A 21,162-nucleotide genomic window follows, 5' to 3' on the forward strand; every position below is an offset into this window, starting at 1 on the left:
TGGTATACCTCGGTATGATAATAGACATCGTCCAACAGAAAGTCTTCCCATCAGACAAAAGAGTATACAGACTAAGAGAGTGGCTTCACCCTTCCTCAGAAAGGAAGCTCTTCCAGCCTTGCTTTGGTTGAGTCTGTTAGGTCATCTAACCTCTCTCCTCCGTCTAGTTCCAAACGGCCGCCTCAGAATAAGATCCCTGCAATGGCAGCTGAAGTTTGTGTGGAACCAAAATTCAGATCCATCGGACACTTGAGTTCCTATTACTCAGGAACAATTGACGCACTTGAGTTGGTGGATGGCAGACGAAAACCTTCGCAGGGGTCAGGATCTTCTCGTCCTTCTTCCAGACTTGATGTTCTTCACAGACGCATCAAAAGAAAAGTGGGGGCTCACTTGTTGCATCACACGATCTGTGGCCTTTGGTCAGAATCAGAAAGGTACCAGCACATAAATCTCTTGGAGATGAGAGCAGCATACCTAGCTCTTCATCAGTTCCAAGAGTTGCTGCCAAGTTACTCTATGGTGTTCATGTAAAGATCCTCGAATGGTCAGAAGAACATTTGGTGTCCCTATCAGTTCTCGTCATTCCAGGCAAGAGGAATGTGCTCGCAGACAATCTGAGCAGAATGACTCGATAGTTGGCTCTGAATAGTCTCTGAATCATCAGGTTGCCAACAAGGACTTTGTGGGGTTCCCCAACCGTAGACCTGATCACAACTTCTCTGAACAGCAAGCTTCCGCTGTACTGTTCTCCAGTCCTGGACCCTCAGGCTCTATGGCAGGAGGCATTTCAACAATGATGGGATAACATCGATGTGTATGCCTTCTATCTGATGAGAAGACTGCTCAACAAGACCAGAGCATCCAAAGATCTAATGATGACCCTTGTAGCTCTGCTATGCCATCATGCAGAGATTTCCGGGCCTCCTGCAACTTCTAGTAGATCTACTGAGAGAGCTTCCTCCACGACCAGATATACTTAAACAACCACACGTGAACATCTTCCACAGAACTGTGCAGTCGCTTCAACTTCATGCCTGGAGACTATCCAGCGTCTCATCTCTCAGAAGGATTTTTCACGACAAAGTTGCGGAGAGAATGTCAGGATACTTGCATAAGTCCTGGGCCTCAGTCTACTAGGCAAAATGGAGAGCATTCTGTGGTTGGTGTCATGGAAGGAATATCTCTCCTCTCGATGCCTCTATGCCATTAATAGTAGAGTTCCTTGTATACCTTTAGGAGGAAAAACTACTTACAGTCTCAGTGGTGAAAGGCTATCGCCCAGCCTTGAGCTTTGCCTTTAAGCTGGAAGGTGTTGATATTTCCTCTTCTTTGGAGCTTTCTTTACTCAAACGGAGTTATGAGATCACTTACCTTCAGTCAGAGATTAGGCTTCCTCCTTGAAACGTGGTTCGCGTTTTGAGATCCTTAAAAGGACCTCCCTACGAACCATTACGCCATGCAACTGACCGAAACCTCACTTGAAGATGGCGTTCTAGCTTGCTTTAGCCTCGGCAAAGAGAGTGTGAACTTCACGACCTCTCGTACAACATCGCCCATTTGAGGGGATGGGGGGAAGTGACACTCAGCTTTGTCCTGGAGTTTATTGCCAAGACTCAAAATCTGGAGTTACTGGACCCTAGATTCGTGCCTTTTCTTATGGTGAGTCTCTCTTCTATAACCAGTGACGAAGATCAGTTGTTACTATGTCCAGTGAGGAGTTTGAGATACTTTCTTGAATGCACAGCAGCAACACGGCCCCGACTAACAGTTTTGTTTGTTAGCTCTGATAGGGTAAAGAGGAGGATCACTAAGGACACCGTCTCATCCTGGATTCACCAGGTGATCAAAAGAGCCTTGGTTCCTGATACTACTCTGGCTCGACAATCTAGAGCCCATGATGTCAGGGGCATTAGTACATCCTTAGCATTTAAACACAACTTTTGCGTGTTGCAAGTACTACAAGCGGCAGTGTGGAAGAGGTTAAATACATTCAGAGCCCATTATCTAAAAGATATGACACAGAGGAGGCTTGATACTTTTATTATCAGTCCTGTGGTGGCTGCTCAACAAGTTGTTTAAGAATAACTCAGGCTCCTTTATGGACAAGTAGTAGTTGGTTGAGGGCATTATAGACTGGCCAGACAGTAGTACATTGGATCCTTCTCTCTGGTTACGGTTCATTTTCTCTTTGCCTACACACACACCAAATAGTCTAGCCTATTCTTTACATGTTCTCCACTGTCCTCATACACCGGATAACACTGAGATTACCAAACAATTCTTCTTACCACACTGTAATTGTTCAGTGGCCACTTTCCTCTTTGTAAGGGTAGAAGAGAAACTTTAGCTATGGTAAGCAGCTCTTCTAGGAGAAGGACACTCCAAAATCAAACCTTTGTTCTCTAATCATGAGTAGTGCCATACCCTCTGTACCGTGGTCTTCCACTGTCTTGGGTTAGTTCTCTTGCTCGGGCACACTATTCTTATTTCTCTTCCTCTTGTTTTGTCAAAGTTTTTATAGTTTATATAGGAGATATTTATTTTAATGTTGTTGCTCTTCTTAAAATATTTCATTTTCCCTTGTTTCCTTTCCTCATTGAGTTATTTCCCCTGTTGGAGCCCCTGGGCTTATAGCATCCTGGTTTTCCAACTAGGGTTGTAGCTTAGCAAGTATTAATAATAATAAGACTTGGATTAATGAGAGTATGTCTGGCTTTTACTTTCTTCATCTTCCCCTCCCTTGGGGGTACAGAACCATGGGTCCCTCTGCAAACTGGCTTCAACCTCTGCAGGTAATTATCACTTCCCTTGTGTAGTCTAGTGTCCACGTCCCCATTATTTCCTGTGAGGTAAGCAATGGGAAACATCTTGCTATTCCTATATAAACTTGTAATGTGTTCATAAGAGATGGAAAACTCTAATTACATTGGATTGCTCAGGCCACTATTATACTCACTTTGTATATTTTAGCGAGGTGTTAAAGTTTTTCAATATTTAACTTAGCCGGTGATTATATAAGCTGCAACTCTGTTGCTCGACAGAAAACTCTACGTTAAAAATCCGCCAGCGATCACTATGCAGGTAGGGGGTGTACTTCAACAGCGCCATCTGTCGTGCAGGTACTCAGTACTCAATGTAAACAAAGAACTCAATTTTCTCTCTGTCGGGCTACCGGCAAGACCTACTAATTCGCTGTTGCTAACTGGATTTGTTTTCACAACTATTGGTGAAGTACACTATTCTAGTTTTGAGCTTTCGCTATGCAGGTGTTTTATCTTCATCTCAAAACTTGAACTCGTTTTGGATAGATTTAATTATGGTGACAAAGAAAGTATGGACTTTCTTTCACTTTTAAATGGCCGACCCTTCCCTTAGAAGGAAGTGTGTTTAGGCTTTTAGTAATTATCTTATCACGTTATAGATTTTCCTCTATATATTTTATATCTCTCCGCCTTTAATAGGCCTCTTCGATTAACTTTCCATTTTTTATAAACATATAAAATAAATTTTAATGCTTTGTTTATATAGACCTTTCCTGAGAGTAGGCGGTCCTAACTTGGAAACCGAAGTTAATCAACATTGAGCCCTTTATATCGTCTTTAGCTTTTAAAGGATTTAAAACTTTTTAAATGTAATATTTTATGAAAGAATTTCTTTGATAGTCTTCGTACTGTTTTCAAAGATGAACTAACGTTTAGTTTTTTATGCTACGCAGTTATTGACGTTCAGGACGTTCAACATGCGCTCTATCGTTACGATAGAGAGAGAGTGTATCACGGTTTCACTTTGCAGTAAGAGTAAATCGATTCTGACGTTTTGTTCATTCTTTCTTAGCTTAAATGTTTTAAATTCTAATTTAAAGGAACTTTTTATTTGAAAAACCTTTCAGTTTTTTCCTTTAGTCAAATAACATGTTTTTTTGACGATATATAATTGGGCTCTTCTCTTAGGTGCGAAATCAAGAGAGAAAGAGAGAGAGATAGAGACGGAGGGAGAGAGAGGAGAGAAAACGTTCCGTTCAAGCGGGTAACGTTGTTCTCGTGTTACCCTCGTCCCTAGTCTCTGTACGGGGAGGAAGGATAAAACGTTTTTAGGTTTTTATTCTCGTCCCCAGGCTATGTGCGGTGAGAGATTGAAAACGTAGTTATATGAATTAGTGTTTAGTCTCTTTCCCAGCCACTGATTTTTCTTTTTATCTTAAAATATGTTTTCTGTTTTTTGCTGGTATTATGAGCTTGCATTATACGACTAATTTCGCAATTACTACCTTTTAATGAAGGGTAGAATTGCGTGTTTCAGGTAGAAATAAGTGCAAAACAGAAAATCGAAGTGATAAAGTGATATGCGCAAAGTGTTACAGTGTTGCGTCCGAGGCGCAAAGTGTTACAGTGTTGCGTCCGAGGGTTCGTCTGTTCGTGCCTGTCGTTCACCTAGTCCGGGACCTCTTGCAAGCTCCCAAGCCCAGGGGAGAAGTAATGTCAAAAGACTTATGGGTTCGAGAGGCCTTGACCAACGAACAGACGTTTTCCCTCTATGGTATCGGGTGTTTCTTACCAAGATCTCCCCTACCATAAGACGAGAGAGACGTTGTTTCTCCTCGCCATCCGTAGGCTTTTCGCATAAGAAACCTGTCACAAGGTTTCGAAGCCCTTAAGCGAAAGTCAGTCCTTTCAGGACAGGTCCAGCGTCCTGGTTACAGCCATTAGGACAGCTCTGACCCTATGCAGTCATCGGATAACTGCTCGCCGCCTAACAAAAGCGTAACACAGACTCCGAAAGTCTTTTTTTGTAGGCAAAGTGTTGCGGTCACAGACGTTACCCTCGTCTTTTACCACAACCATTTCCGTTGATCCTTAAGGGGTTGTATGGCAAAACATGCAGTATATGCTTGCCTCCCTTATGGAAGACTATTCAGCCGATTAGTCCGTTGAGTCTAGCCGTTTATCTCATCGATATCCTGGCTTTCAGCCAACCTAACGTTCCTTTGTGCATACTGTTGACGTTGGCGTAGCTTAGTCACGTCAGTCAGGTTGTTTAGAACCACACTCGATGCGGTCTCGTGTGGTTTTTCAGCCGCATTTGGACGTTAGGCCACTGGCTGATGCTCCTGTTGACGTTCTAGACGTTCACTAACAGTCGGAGTTGACTTGTTTTGACGCTGTGCGTCAACCTCCGCATTCTAGAGTTGTTTTGACTGCTCAGTCTAGGCAGTCAAAGCAGTCTCGAGTGGACGCTGTACGTCCTCACGCACCTGTTGTGGTTGACAGTTCAGTTGTTGACAGTTCACAGACTGTCAAGCAGTTACATGACGTTGCGTTCTGGTCCGCTACTAATGCACCAGTGAGAGAGACTGCTTTTATCGGACAAGGTTCCTGTAGATGAGGAAGTTGCTGTTCTCCTCCTACTGATATTCCCTTGAGGACTCTGTCAGATGGAGAGGAGCCTTAAGCTGCTTAGCCTCCTATGGACTTTAATTAAATCATGATGATTTTTTTTAAGGATCTTCGTCCGGATCTTTTAACTGCTGCTCCTCGTTCGCCTAAACGTCAGAGCTTACACTAGGCCTAGCTACTTCGAAGCCGTTGTTTTTAAGCTAGTGCTCTCTCGCTCTCCTAGAGAGCGTTACGTTGGCTAGGCGACTGGTTTTTCACCAGGAGGAGTTTGGGGGATACAGCCTTTGCTTTCCCTTCTTTTAAACTGGTTTATAGAGCGAGAGTCTGATATGACACGAGAGAAGTTCTCGGCTTGGGAGTTCATGCCTCTGCCCAGATAGACTTCTCAATTCTGGTAGACTCTCCCTGGCGCCTAGCCAGGAGACGCTCCAAGTTGTTTACAGGTCAACTTCTCAGCTGTTGTCGAGCCTTTGAAGTTTTGCTGTACTATTATGTCACGCATAACAAGGCTTTCAGGGATGGTAAACGGTTCCGCCTCAGTCGCTAACCCCGTCTGTTGCCACACCTGCTCCCATAGACCCTAAATGGGCTTTGCTGCAAGACATGCAGTCCAAGCTTGCGTCCTTGATAGAGGACTTAAATGCGGAGAAGAACCTTCTGGCCAACAACCTTCCAACCGGTCGGTTGTGCGCCCTGTTGACGCTGAGGTAACCTACTCGCGTCTGCCAGTTGAGGTGGTTCCTCCACCGATGCGACACAGTGTGGGTTGCCAGCCGCACGTTGACGTTAAGCGACGCTCGGAGGTGGTTGTTGACGTTCAGGACGTTCAACAACCAGCAGAGGTGACTTGTTGTGACGCAGTGCGTCAACCTCAGCAACCCGGTAGGGTGTTGACTGCACAACCCAGACGGTCTAGACAGTTTCGGGTTGACGCTGTGCTTCCTCGCGCACCCATGGTTGTTGACAGTTCACAGACTGTGCAGCAGTTCCATGATATTGCGTCCGGCTCCGTCACGCATGCACCAGTGCGACCGGATTCAGCGAGTCAGACGTTGCCCACTCCGTTGCCGTTTCCTCATCAGTTTCGGATGAGGAACCCTCTGATGAGGACGTTGCTGAACAAGACGATCAGCCCCCAGCCCTGCTATCCATCCAGAAGATGCTGAAGAAGGAACGCTGCTCAGTCAGGCTGTGGATGAGTCTGGTAGGGACGCTGTCATCCGTGGATCAATTTGTGTCACTAGGAAGACTACACCTCCGTCCTCTTCTATACCATCTAGCTTTTCACTGGAAAAAGGACAAGACGCTAGAAGCGGTCTCGATCCCGGTTTCCGAAAAGATAAAGTCTTGTCTGACTTGGTGAAAGGACTATATCAACCTAAGAGAGGGTCTTCCCCTGACTGTTCAGACTCCCAACCACGTTCTCTTCTCGGACGCATCGGACGTAGGCTGGGGTGCGACATTAGACGGTCGGGAATGCTCGGGAATATGGAACTCGAGTCAAAGGACAATGCATTTCAACTGCAAGGAGCTACTGGCAGTACGTCTGGCCTGGAAAAGCTTCAGGTCTCTCCTTCAAGGCAAAGTGGTGGAGGTGAACTCGGACAACACCACGGCTTTGGCGTACATCTCCAAGCAAGGAGGGACCTACTCTCTGACGTTGTACGAGATCGCAAGGGACCTCCTCACCTGGTCAAAAGGTCTAGACATATCACTAGTAACGAGGTTCATCCAAGGCAACTTGAATGTCATGGCAGATTGTCTCAGTCGGAAGGGACAAATAATTCCAACAGAATGGACCCTCCACAAGGATGTATGCAAGAGACTTTAGGCCACCTGGGGCCAGCCAACCATAGATCTCTTCGCAACCTCGATGACCAAGAGGCTCCCAATATTTTGCTCACCAATCCCGGACCCAGCAGCAGTTCATATAGATGCCTTTCTCCTAGATTGGTCACATCTAGATCTATATGCATTCCCTCCGTTCAAGATTGTCAACAAGGTACTGCAGATGTTCGCCTCTCACGAAGGGACAAGGTTGACGCTAGTTGCTTCCCTCTGGCCCGCGAGAGAATGGTTCACCGAGGTACTTCGATGGCTAGTAGACGTTCCCAGAACACTTCCCCTAAGGGTGGACCTTCTACGTCAGCCACACGTAAAGAAGGTACACCAAGGCCTCCACGCTCTTCGTCTGACTGCCTTCAGACTATCGAAAGACTCTCGAGAGCTAGAAGCTTTTCGAAGGAGGCAGCCAGAGCGATTGCTAGAGCAAGGAGAACATCCACCCTTAGAGTCTACCAATCGAAGTGGGAAATCTTCCGAAACTGGTGCAAGTCAGTATCCGTATCCTCGACCAGTACCTCTGTAACTCAAATAGCTGACTTCCTCTTATATCTGAGGAAAGAACGATCTCTTTCAGCTCCCACTATCAAGGGTTACAGAAGCATGTTGGCATCAGTCTTCCGTCACAGAGGCTTAGATCTTTCCAACAATAAAGATCTACAGGACCTCCTTAAGTCTTGAGACCACGAAGGAGCGTCGTTTGGTTACACCTGGTTGGAATTTAGACGTAGTACTAAGATTCCTTATGTCAGACAGGTTCGAACCGCTACAATCAGCCTCCCTGAAAGATCTCACCTTAAAGACTCTTTTCCTGGTATGCTTAGCCACAGCTAAAAGAGTCAGTGAGATTCATGCCTTCAGCAAGAACATCGGATTCTCATCCGAAACGGCTACATGTTCTACAACTTGGTTTTCTAGCCAAAAACGAGCTGCCTTCTCGGCCTTGGCCAATATCGTTCGATATTCCAAACTTATCGTATGGTTGGAAATGAACTAGAAAGAGTCTTATGCCCTGTAAGAGCTCTTAAGTTCTATTTAAAACGAACTAAACCTTTACGAGGCCCGTCTGAAGCTTTATGGTGTTCAGTTAAGAAACCATCTTTGCCTATGTCAAAGAATGCTTTATCCTATTTTATCAGACTGTTAATACGAGAAGCTCATTCCCATCTGAATGAGGAAGACCAAGCTTTGCTGAAGGTAAGGACACACGAAGTTAGAGCTGTCGCAACTTCCGTGGCCTTTCAACAAAATAGATCTCTGCAAAGTATAATCGACGCAACCTATTGGAAAAGCAAGTCAGTGTTCGCGTCTTTTTATCTTAAGAATGTCCAGTCTCTTTACGAGAACTGCTACACTCTGGGACCATTCGTAGCAACGAGTGCAGTAGTGGGTGAGGGCTCAACCACTACAATTCCCTAATTCCATAACCTTTTTAATCTTTCTCTTGAAATGTTTTATTATTGTTTTTGGGTTGTCCGGAAGGCTAAGAAGCCTTTCGCATCCTACTTGATTTGGCGGGTGGTCAAAGTCATTTCTTGAGAAGCGCCTAGATTAGAGGTTTTGATGAGGTCCTGTTGTATGGGTTGCAACCCTTGATACTTCAGCTCCTAGAGGTCGCTCAGCATCCTAAGAGGATCGCGAGGCTCCGTAAGGAAGACGTACTTAAAAAGGCAGAGTAATTGTTCAAGTCGACTTCCTTACCAGGTACTTATTTATTTTAAGTTTGTTATTTTGATAACTGCTAAAATGAAATAAAAAATCCTTAGCTCATAATAATGTAAACATTTATTGCTGGTCTCTACCCACCCCCCTGGGTGTGAATCAGCTTATATAATCACCGGCTAAGTTAAATATTGAAAAATGTTATTTTTATAATAAAATAAATTTTTGAATATACTTACCCGGTGATTATATATTAAAGGACCCTCCCCAATAGAGACGCAGTGGACCGAGGAGAAAATTGAGTTCTTTGTTTACATTGAGTACTGAGTACCTGCACGACAGATGGCGCTGTTGAAGTACACCCCCTGCCTGCATAGCGATCGCTGGCGGATTTTTAACGTAGAGTTTTCTGTCGAGCAACAGAGATGCAGCTTATATAATCACCGGGTAAGTATATTCAAAAATTTATTTTATTATAAAAATAACATTTTTCTTAGACGAGTCTTATACTGTACTAGGTAAAAACGGGTCAATGTCCATGCCAGAATTAGGACTTCCACCCACCTAAGAGTTAGTTATCCAAATAAATAACAAAAGGTTTGGTAGTATGGGAACAGATGGCAAATTCTAAGATAATTTGTATTTTTCCCTAATACAATCCTTTTTATATACTCACTGCGGTGAGAGTATATATAGAGGTGGCTGGGTAAACCCCCGGCCGGCCTAACCGCTTAGGCAGGGTTGCCACCTCGAACTTTAGGTCTTATGGCTACCTTCCAACTTTGCCTAAAGAATATCCAAATAAAATAACTACAGGTTTGTACACTATTAGTTAGGTTAGGAAAAAATACAAATTATCTCCGAATTTGTCATTTTACTAAAGAGTCGCCTTTTCTCTACTTCCACCCGGTAGCTCATGTAAACAAATGCCCATTACTTATACTAGGCAAAGAAAGGACACAAATGCCTTAGTGGGCTTGTTGAAATTGGGGATTATTCTTTCACTAATCATTATAAAAGTTTGCTATTCCCTACAAATAAAATTTGTTCTGTATGGTAGATATGTACAATACTGTATGTAGTATTCTTGGTGGTAGTTGTGTAAATATGTGCTGGAATAAAATGAAAAAGAAATCCTTCACTAATTGTTGAAATTTACCCAAGAGTAATAAAAAAAATATACTGTATGCATTTGTTCTTACACAAATACTAACCATAAAATTTTACAGAAGGTAAACAATCAGCCGCTAGTTATGGAGTTAGACAAACCACCCTGCTCACACACTCTGTTTATCCAATTCAAAGACTGGCTTTATACTCACTTTCTCTTTTTCAGGTGTGATTGATCTTATTGAGAACTATGAAGATGTTGGTTTGTCCTGGCATCTAAGTGCACTCTTGTGGTTCCTTCGTTTTAGTAAAGATAAATTTTCATTTTCTTTACCCAAACGACACTCGTGCGCTCAGACGTCTTCTTACACAGAGTGTCAGGTGTGGCCATCCTCCTGGTGGAAGTGGTATGATAGGCGACAAAAGAAATCTAAAAAGGATTCTTTCCCCTGGGGGTCATCCTTGAGGTCTAAGAAGTCCCGACTTCTTACTCTAGCATCTCGTTTCCACCTCCCCCCCCCACTGACTATGTTTGTTCAGTCTGCTCTGGGGGACGAATAAGTAAGAGTAATGATCTTTTGACCGCTGGGTACGGAGGATCCTGTCACTTTCCCTAGTGAGGCGGCAGTGCTAACCACTGAAACGGAGTGTCTCAATTGTGATTTCTTGTACCCCTCTAAGGAACGACTGTTGAAGGTGCTGAAGTTAGGGACACTGCACGAGCTCACATCTGCCTCTGCTTTGGTTGGCCAGACAGCCCCCCCCCCCCTCCCCCAGCTTCCATAGTGGCCTGGTGGAAGCATCCTCCACAATTCCTCCACTCAAAGAGTTAATGGCAGGGTCTCCTCGGGGCGAGCATAAATCCCAGCTGATCTTGTCAGCCAGCTAAGCCTGCTCAGCACGCTGAGTTCCCTCAACAGGAGAAACGAGTTGGCACTGTTCCTCCACCCTATGAGGAAGGTCCTTCTCGCCAGCATAAAAGGGCTTCCTCTCTTGAGTTCCCTCCCCCTCGAGTTTCTCAAAAGCGGTCATTAGACTCTTTTATGCCTTGCTTCAGCTCTTCTGAGCACCTACACGGGGATAACTACCGACTGCTTGCAGTCATTGTCTCTCACCATCGTCCCCCTAAGACACAATGAGTTTCAACACGTCTCATGAGGCATAATCATTTTTGGTTATTTCCTCAGGCCTCTACTCCCTACAGAATAGATCCAGCTTGTTCTGAGGTTCGCGAGCAATAGATGAATGTTCACAGGCAAAGCCCTCAGCCTTGCTCGTTTCCATCCAAGCGCACACCTCCCCCTGTAGGAGTTTGCAAGGCCTTTTGTCAACCACCTGCAGGTTCCCTGATGAGTGCTCACGTCTCTGTTCACAATGCTATGGCTCGCTGACAAGCAGACCCTAGTTATGCGGGAGTCTTGTGCATCGGTGCACACTCACCCACCACACGCTGGCTAGGTGGGTGAACGAGCTTCTCTCACTGACAAAGGCCTGTGCGCTTCTCTGGCTGCGCAGGTTACTTTGGTTCAGTCGCCGAGAGAAGTATCTGCCAATCATCGGCGCACTTGCCAAGGAAGCACCGTGGTTTAAAGAGCTCATTGAGGCAGTCAAACAGGCTTCAAAGAGCTCATTGAGGCAGTCAAACAGGTGGTTAGCAAGCCAGTTCCTACTCCCCCATTCCAGACCTCTGCTAGGCTAATACTTCTTCCCCTTTGTGGTGTCAGGTTCACCTGGTAGCTCTAATCCACCATACTTCCTGAATACTTTATCCAGAGGTCCCGTGATGGCAGCACGACAAGAGGAGAAGTCATAAGCAGAAGCCTACCCCGGTGAAACCCATCACCCAAGGTTCAGGAGCGGTTCAAGTATTTTCACATACAATTACCTTCTGTCCCAAGTAGAGTTTGTGGCAACTGAACTAGCCACTCCCCTCCCGAACCCTCCGCTTCCTCTTCAGGTCTCGGGGCCTGTGGAAGTCCTTTAGAAGAGTTACAATGATTTTGGATGCCTCAAAGACTTTTTAGTCCATCTTCGGAGACCCCATTTGATCTTGGGTAGAGCAATTCACTTTAAGCATTTAGAGAGTTCTTAGGATCTTGTCTAACTTATTCTTGAACTCATTTACCATGTTACTGTTTACTACATCCACAGGAAGTCTGTTCCATGTACAGTATTTGCTATTTTATATGTAAAGAATTTGCCACATTGAGTGGTTTTAGTATCTTTTCAATTCCAGTTTGTATCCATTGCCTCTGGATTGATTTGTTCTAAGCGTGAATAGATTGCTGTAATCTACATTTGTTATTCCTTTTAAGTGTTTTGAATGTCTCTATCAACTCTCCCATTAGTCGTTGAGTTTGTACATCAAATAAGTTCAACCGTTACATCCTCCATCAATATCCAAAGTGCCATAGTTTTGGAACTAGATTGGTGGCACTAGCTTGTACTGCTTCCAGTCTATCTATATCCTTCTGAATACGTGGAGCACAGAATTGGACTCTGTATTCTAGATATGGGGTCTTACTAGTGATGTGTAGAGCTATAGTACAGTCTTTGTTTCTGTATTTGACTTTATGTAACCTATTATTGTTAACTTCTCATACTAACAAACCTTATATTATTTATGTGGATTATCTTATGGCGAAGCTGGAAGGTAGCAATTCTACTTAAAGTGCGAGGTGGTAACCTAACCTAACAGCTTGAATAGGTAGGCAGGGGGTGGGTGGGATAGTACCCAGCTGCCTATATTCAGTACAGTATACTCTCACAGCTGTGAGCTATGTCTCCTCTCTCTCTCCTCCAAAGGCTGTCATTGGACTCTTTAATTTTTTGCTCTCTCTTTTCAGGTGTGCTTGTGCTTCTTCTGATCGCCTTTATGCGGACATGTCCTGGGCGTGACGGTGCCGCATATGGTACCTTTCTGTCATCGGTGGATACCGACCCATGTCCTTCGTGTAGAGGGCATCTCTGCGAGCAGGGTTCACTCTGTGAAGAGCGTAGGGAGTGGCCTGCCCCCCAATGGGAGAAACTTGGACGGCACAGGAAGAAGGTGGAACACGATCATTCTCCCTCAGGGGCGAGGAAAACGTGTTCTAGCACCCTCAAATGTCTTCCTAGAGCTCCATTTCGCTCACGTTCTTCCGAGGAGCGATGAGCAGGAGCACAGACCAGATAACTTCTTGGCAATCTCGGGCTGGGGGGGGAGGGGATTAGTTGCTTCCCCCTAGAGGAGCAGCAGCTTCACCTCCAGCTGCTGGGGAGCCTTTTTCCCCTGCAGACATGTTGTGGGCGTGGCCGTCTTGCGCCAACCACTAGGGTTTTACCTTACAAACCTTGAAGTTTGAGGTGTTTGGTTGCCAACATCCTTTAAATCCTCTTACAGGAGAAAATGGGAGCAAGATATGTAAATGTATGATCCCATTATTATCGTTTTGTCTCTTACTCTTCCGGGTGTGGCTGCCACACAGGTAACATGCTTTACTTGACTGAGCGGTCTGGCCCATGCGTTGCACCTTCTCTCATTATTACTCTAAGGTGGTAACTAGGCAAGCCAATTAGTATACTGTACACATGCATAAGCGTTACAACTCGCAAACTTTCTGCCCAGTGTCTTTCATTACGTGGGATGCGGACCTGGTGGTATAGATGAGTCTCCTTTGTAAGGAATGATGGTTGTGTTTGTACTGTAACAAATGTAAAATTTAGAGATAATTTGTATATTCCCTAACTATACAAACCTTGGTCAATTACACACTTTCCCACATTCACCAACACCCTAGGCCCAGCTGCAATCAAAGTGACTACTCGGTCAGCAAGCAGGGGGTTGCCCTCCCCCCTCCCTGTCAGTCGGTAACTACCAACCAACTGGTTAAAACTTGTTCTAAAATTTTAATTGCTGTGTATTCCAGTATTACTGTTCTCTCATATGTAAAGGACTACGGTTTGTATAGTTAATAAAATACAGAATATTGCAAAATTTGTCATTATAAACAATTATAGCCTCTATTTTGCCTAGTTTGGGTGATGTTCTACTGTATATACATTTTCATCCAATGATTTAGACAGTTAATTATTTGTATTTACAGTATAATGCATCCTTTCCCCGTATTCGAAATTTTGGAGAAAATATAGTACCTGTAGAAGATATTTTTATGAGAAAATTTTTCTTAGAAATAGACTTTGATGTTGAAAATTATACTGCATATGTAGATGTACAAATGATGTTGAAAATTATACTGCATATGTAGATGTAATTTGTACGCTATGGATTAGTAAGCCAAGTTTGATTTCCATGTTAGATAAATTTTCCCCTTGCAGATTGGACAGCAGCAGAAGAAGATGCTGAAGATGTCAATGTTTGGGAAGACAACTGGGATGATGACAATATTGAAGATGATTTCTCCCAGCAGTTAAGGTAACGACATACAACTAACTATATTTCTCTCAATGCGTATATCAATTTCGTATTGTACTTCTGCTGCACTTCACATCCATTTTTTTTCTAATACTTTGTATTTCTGTAGAATTATGACCAGGAAAGTAGATTAGACAAATTTATTTTTAATGGTTGTTAGGGCTATGCTTTGTTTCAAGTAGCTGTACTGTATTTCTTCATATTGTAGTTTTAATGTTATAAGGTGAAAGATGTCTTTTTTTTTTTTTTTTTTTTTTTTTTTTTTTTTTTTTTTTTTTTTAATATAATGTCAAAATAAACATCTTTAATATCCAATAGTTAGTCTCCTAAATTTTGAAGATTGTATGACAGGAAATTTGATATTGGAGAATTTCTTTTTTTGGTAGTGCTTAATTGTATTATATACAATACCTTGCATTTGATAAACTTATCTTTTGATTTGTGAAAAAATTTCTTACAAGAATATAAGCATATTGGTAAGGTGGTCAAATGGCAGCACATTGGTCTTTAGACCCTAGCTTTTTCTTTCGCTTTGACAAAGATGATGATGTCACACGACTTCTGGCTGCCTACAACTTTGGATAGTTGTGTAGATCCTCCTAACATATTAGTTCATATTATAAGGCTCAGTTTTGTGTGAAGGATCTTCCTTGCCAGGAGTTTACCTTTTATTTGCACAAAGGCAAACTCAGTAATAAAAATTTTTAACTAGATGTAATGACCGGCAGGTAGTGGGGAGGTAAACCCCCCCCCCAGCTCATTGACAACTTGCTGCGTATTTTGAAGGGGCTTTCAACAGATGTATAGCACACTCCCGATTGTAAGAGTTTCTTCCCCTGGGTTCGGGCAGGTGGTGGTTTCTCTTACAGAATTTTCCTCTTCATTCTTCGCCTTATCCATCCTGAATTTTCTTGTTATACATGAAAAGAGGACTATTTTCTCTAGTGGCATCTCGATTTTTGCTTTTCTTTTCTTAGTATAAATAGCAAATGCTATTTAGACCATTCTAATTTATTTTCTAGCCGTAGATCAATGTATGATAATTCCTCATTCAACAATAATCAAAGAAATTGTTAATCTCCATGTTCGTTTCCTCTGTTTTTAAAATGGTACAAATCTGTATGCATCAATTTTTTAGCCTGACTTCTTCACCAGCAACTGCCTAATATTTAGGGTTTCAACATCCAAACCTTTGGTTTATAACAAGGGGGGGCCGGGGTTATTCAGTTCTTGCTAACTGTAGAATAGTTTATCACATCAAACCTTTCATCTCATTCATGTTTTCTAGTCTACTGTAACTTTACCTCTTCGCATCACCAAAAAATGTGTTGGGGTCTTATGTCACTAAACAAGCCCAAGCCTAGGAATCTTTCCCCTATAGTTCTTGTCCTTTCTTTCCCTATACCTTCAAGGTTAATGAAAATCATTTTATTGCTGTTCTAGTTTGTGATATGGTAGCCTTCAAAGTTGAATAAAATGTTATCCATTTATTTTCATGTTCATTCATCAGGCTGTGAATCGGTTCCCCTTCGCACAATATATTATATTCTTATAAGCCACCACCGCTAGTTGGCAGTGCCCCTTAATTTGAGTCAAGTCATGCTAATTGCTGATTCTTAGAAAATTCTTATACTGATGCAGCACTTTTCCATAATATACCAAAAAAAAATTGCTAAATCATTTCAAGTCTTATTTAAAAAAAAAAGATGATTATTCTTTGGTACTTTATTCATCCAGACCTAGTAAGGTGTATATTTTCAGCACAAGATCCATACACGCTGTGATTGTACCATTTTCTCCCTTAAGTTAAGTTGGGTGGTCTCCTATTCTTCCTTCTGCTCTTGCTGCTCCCTAGTTATGGACAGCAGGAGCAAGGAGTCTAAGACTTTTAGGTTGAAGCTATTGGTGTTCGAATAGGTTGAAGGCCGTATCTATTGGTGTTCAATCTCATCGAAGGTAGAAAGGTATCCTCCATAGGTGCTACTGCTGGGTAGGGTAAAATCTCCTGACCCTTGTGCCTAGAAAGATTCGGTTTGTTTGTGATAGTTAGCCAAACTCTTGCGTTTCCAGAAATGAAGCTCTTTAAAAGTTTAAAACCAAAGTGAATTTGAAAAGTACTTCTGATGAAATTAATGCATTACCTATACTGTTAAGCTATATTTATGCTCCTGTTAAATTAGTACAGAATTCCTCCAAGTCAACTAAGGACTTCATTTTGAAAAATATTATGTTTTAATCCTAATCAGCTAGGTGAGACTTTAATCACCACATAGTTCAATTATATTTTAAGAAAAATTGTATTAAAATAGTTTCATGTTATTAATGAATTTTTCTTTTATTTACAGAGCTGAACTGAACACCCAACCAATGCAGTAGTTCATTACTAAAATAGTTGTATTTTTTAAATAAATTTACTCAATTCTACTGACTTTAATTGCCTTGATATACCGTATATTTTCACGTATAAGGCGACCTTCGTATAAGACGAGGTAGAAAATTTGAGCAAATTTTTATGAATTTATCTGTAGTATAAGACGACTGCTGAATCATAAAACCATCTGTGTATAGCCTAGGCTAGCTTTTGCAACACCAGATATCTTATGAAATATAGGTTATGTAAGGTTGATATTACTTACTGTATCCGTATAAATTAAAAGTAAATGAAATAACAACAAATCCTTTGTTTTCCTAGAACACACGTCACCTAGCCTGCGTTTTTTTGTTTACGCTCATCAGCTGCTCACGTACGAAATGCTCGTTTCTCCTCTTTCTTCTTCTTCTTCTATGTTCTTTGCGAGTTTGTTATAAAAGCATAGGATAATGTAAAGGTGGAAAGTGTCACAAAATAATTTTAAAAATACGGGATCTCAAATGACATGGATGGCAGTGAAGACGATTTATTGTACGAATGTGACGACGAAGCCAAAGTCGACTCGTGATATGTTCGAACAGCTTTTCGAAGCAGACAGTGATAACTGTGAGGAGTTTCAGTGGTGTTAGATTTATAGATGTCGCAGGTTTGATGTTTAATATTGATTGGAAATAGTTTTACAAATTTTTAGGTTTTAAATGCAATACTGTTATGTACTGTAATTTTTATTGAGAAATAAAGATTGTACCGTTTGTAAAAAAAAAATTTTAGTTACAGCTAAAAATATTAATTTTGAAACAAATAAATATGATATCCTATGTTATTACTATCGTAATCAACACTAGCATTAAAATTACTGAAAGGTTAGCGAGAGAAAAAGTAGCTAACAACGCAACCAATATTCAATGTTTACATTTTCTCAGCTGTGCGCGTATGGTTAAAAGATGGAATTATTCAAATTTATCATTTATCCCATTTTTGTAGATATGCCAATAATATATACGGTAAAAATGGTTTTATTACTTTCATTATACATTTATATATTAATGTAAATCATTTCATGTGTCGGTGGTTATCGCACCTCAACCTAGGCTAGCCTACTGATAAACCAGACATAGAATTCAAGGTGTGATTTTTATAACTAGTATAAGACGACCTCCCATTTTTAATGGTTAAATTTTGGAATATAGGGTCGTCTTATACGCGGAAATATACGGTAATATTTGATTACATTTTGTTTAAGATAATTAACCAATTTCCCCACAAAAATCTGTTGCAGTTCCAGTTTTATCTAAAAGATCACCATTAGCACCTCAGGTCAAAGTGGAAAGTCAAAAGTCACCTAATGAATAACCTAAACAGTCAAGATGTTAAATTAAAACTTGCAAAAGTTAATGCAGGGGATGTCACTATAACCAACACTGACCCAGAATGTGAATAGCAGTAGCAAAATATTTATAAGATAACATCTGGGACTGGCTTAAAGATATAGCAGTGCAAGGTCATGATAGAGCACTATTAATATGTTTTGTTTAACCGATTATTACGGGGAAACCAGTCTCAGCAACGGCCGATTCCCTAACATAGGTTCCTTTCGGAAGACTTGAAACCTGGAGGTCCCACCAGCCTATTTGGATAAATATTCAGGCAGCCCTGCAATCTTTGAAATATTTTCACCCAGAGATGAGGAAAACAGCTTTGGGCTGCTTTGAATTCAGAGGAGAATTCTCCCCTTCCCCCAAAAAATTTATAAATTTTCCAGAGGGTCAATAGACCAATATGCATGCCGTAACATCAATATTTGTGCCAGTAGCAGCTCGTGCAGAGTGAAAAAGGTCGAGGTCGATCGTCGCTGTGTCCGACATGCAGATAGCACTGCGACACAGATTTACCTTGTGATGTGTGCAAGGAGTGGTCACCCTCGCAACGGGTGAGACCTTAGCGCAGGAAGAAGGAAGTCAATCGTGATCATTCTTTCATTCTTCCTAGGGTTTCGTCAGCGAATGCCCAACTTTCGAAATTCACCACTCTGGCTCTTCAGTTAACTATTCGGATAGAAAACTGAAGATGATGGAGAGAAGACTCGCCTACTTCACCCTGAGTACCAGGTTTCTGGTCTCCAGTTCTGGATATCTCGGCTCTCCTAATTCTCCCGTTTTGGATATCTCAGCTCTCCTAGTTCTGTTCAAATGCCACGTTATGCATTGACTCCATTGATAAAGATTCAAGTTCTCTGGGAGTCAAGGAAGCAGTGTCGCAGGCTATTGCTAAGTTCTGCTTTGGCTACGCCAACAAAAAGCCTTCCTTCATCTCTACAGGCTTTCTCCATTACTACCTAGTTAAAATTAACTCAGGAGAGCGCCATCAATATACTAAACCGTAAACTTGTTTGGAGATGACGGGGAATTATCTTTGAGGAACGAGCTGCTTGCATCAAGTCTAAATGCATTCCAGTTTCACAAGTCTTCTCAGTCTGACACTACCATGGGAACTCGCCTCAGGGTGAGTTTCTTTTAAAGCAGGACGATAGATGTTTGCCTTCCCAAGTAGCTTTCAGAGCATCACCCAGGTTGTCATTTTCCAGACAAGTGTAAGGACCCTAAGGAAAGAACACTTCAGTCTCTATAGAGGTAATAATTATAATTAGATAATGTAATTTACCAAAATGGCAGCGGTAATTTACAACACCCTTCAACGTTAAGATAAAATGTCCAGGCCTTTAAGATACAGTACATATGAAATTATGGTTAATAGAATACAGATTGGAGGGAAAGAAAAACAATTACTTATACTAGCGCAAGTGAACATTCAAATATTCGATCTTGAATGCCAGTGCAAACAAGTTTTCTATTATTCAATAATTTAGTCAAGGAAGGGAGGAAAAGCCTCAATATGGGGTCAGAAAAAAACAAAATTTAAGATAACATAAAACCTAAAATCAAGATTCAGTAACATTCAATGGAAATGAAATTGCAGATACAGCAAATAAGGCTTATGGATAAACCTCTAGATATGGTTAACCATGCCTGCAAATTCAGAGAATATGAAAATTGTGTTGAATGGATGTGTGTATTTATATACGCATACAAGCCAACACTGTTAACCTACTTTCGGAAAAAAATAAAATGGCATAACAATGTTTAAAATACATGTAAACTGTCCAACTTATTTGAAGATGTCAATTTTGTTTTATACATCCTTTTCATTCAGATTCATTTGTACACCTTAATTTTAACGAATGCATTTGGACAATCATCCCTTTCCCTATTTAATGTCACAATCACTAGTAGTTTATATGATAAAGAATTATCATCCAAGCCCATTCTAATGAATAAACAAAGTAACAATAAAATGTGTCGGAAATGAAAAACACTTACCGCTAACACACAAACATACGTCAATAGCTAGGGCCACCCTAGCACAACACTGAAGTTGATGTTACCCTTCTTTTATTGTAGGTAAAACATATCTGGCAACTCTTTCCTCCAGCTGCAAGCTGATCAGTTAAAAGAATGCACCTATAGTACATCAAAATGAGCTTATTTCAGGAGGTATGAGAGAGAATCCCGCAAAATTTGAAAAAGCATTAAAAAAAAAAATTAAGACATTTCACAACTCATAATGCATAGATGAAAGTATAACAATATGGGATATGGAATAATGGATTTAACCTACACCATGATCAGACACGTGGGTCCAGTAGGAGAGAACTGCATTCCTGAGGTTAATGAAGACGACACACTGAGCGCACACAACCCCAGACCTGGAGGCAACAGAACACTCAGCGGATCTGAAAAAGCCAACCTGCATGAAAAAAAAAAAAACAGGAGAAAAAATGTTACTTAACAGGATGAAGTACAAAATTGGTCCCCCGCCATAAACAGCTATATATTCATATCAATTGGAGTAAAAGGTCATGGGCAAAAAACTATGTGCTTGGAAGACAAGCCCGAGTCAAATTCCAAGGAGTGATATTAGCCTTTCATGACTTGGAAAAAGGAACCCCACGGAGAAATTCAAAGCCCCTCCGTTTCAACGTCCTCAGGGAAAACATAGCCTCTCTCAAATTCCCTGAAGTAGATATATCTATCTATGCAGACGACGTATGTGTAATAGCACGAGGGCCAGACAGAAAGGTAAGAATGCAGAGAGCACTGAATGACATCACCCAAAAGTCAAACAAGCGGGGACTAAAAATAAACATAGGCAAAACAAAGGCTATGACAATAAAAGCCGCAAATCCCTTGCAATCACTCATAACAGGAATGGAACCTCTAGAGTGGGAAGATAGCTACACATACCTAGGAGTTGTCATGGACAGACAGCATACCTTCAAGGAGGAAATCAAGTATCTCAAGGAAAGAGCA

General features: G+C 41.7%; 1 long non-coding RNA gene across 3 annotated transcripts in view; it reads left to right on the plus strand.

The window, feature by feature from the left end:
* The window catches only part of LOC137656887 (uncharacterized), a 126,519-nt gene extending 109,673 nt beyond the window's left edge, over positions 1–16,846 (plus strand). For all 3 annotated transcript variants that reach the window (XR_011047033.1, XR_011047041.1, XR_011047039.1), the window contains exons 3-4: positions 14,328–14,424; positions 16,770–16,846. This is a non-coding gene — a long non-coding RNA (uncharacterized lncRNA). The remainder of the gene's footprint in view (positions 1–14,327; positions 14,425–16,769) is intronic.
* The last annotated feature ends 4,316 nt before the right edge of the window (positions 16,847–21,162 follow it).

This window comes from Palaemon carinicauda, chromosome 1, assembly GCF_036898095.1.
Source record: "Palaemon carinicauda isolate YSFRI2023 chromosome 1, ASM3689809v2, whole genome shotgun sequence".
Lineage (NCBI taxonomy): Eukaryota > Metazoa > Arthropoda > Malacostraca > Decapoda > Palaemonidae > Palaemon > Palaemon carinicauda.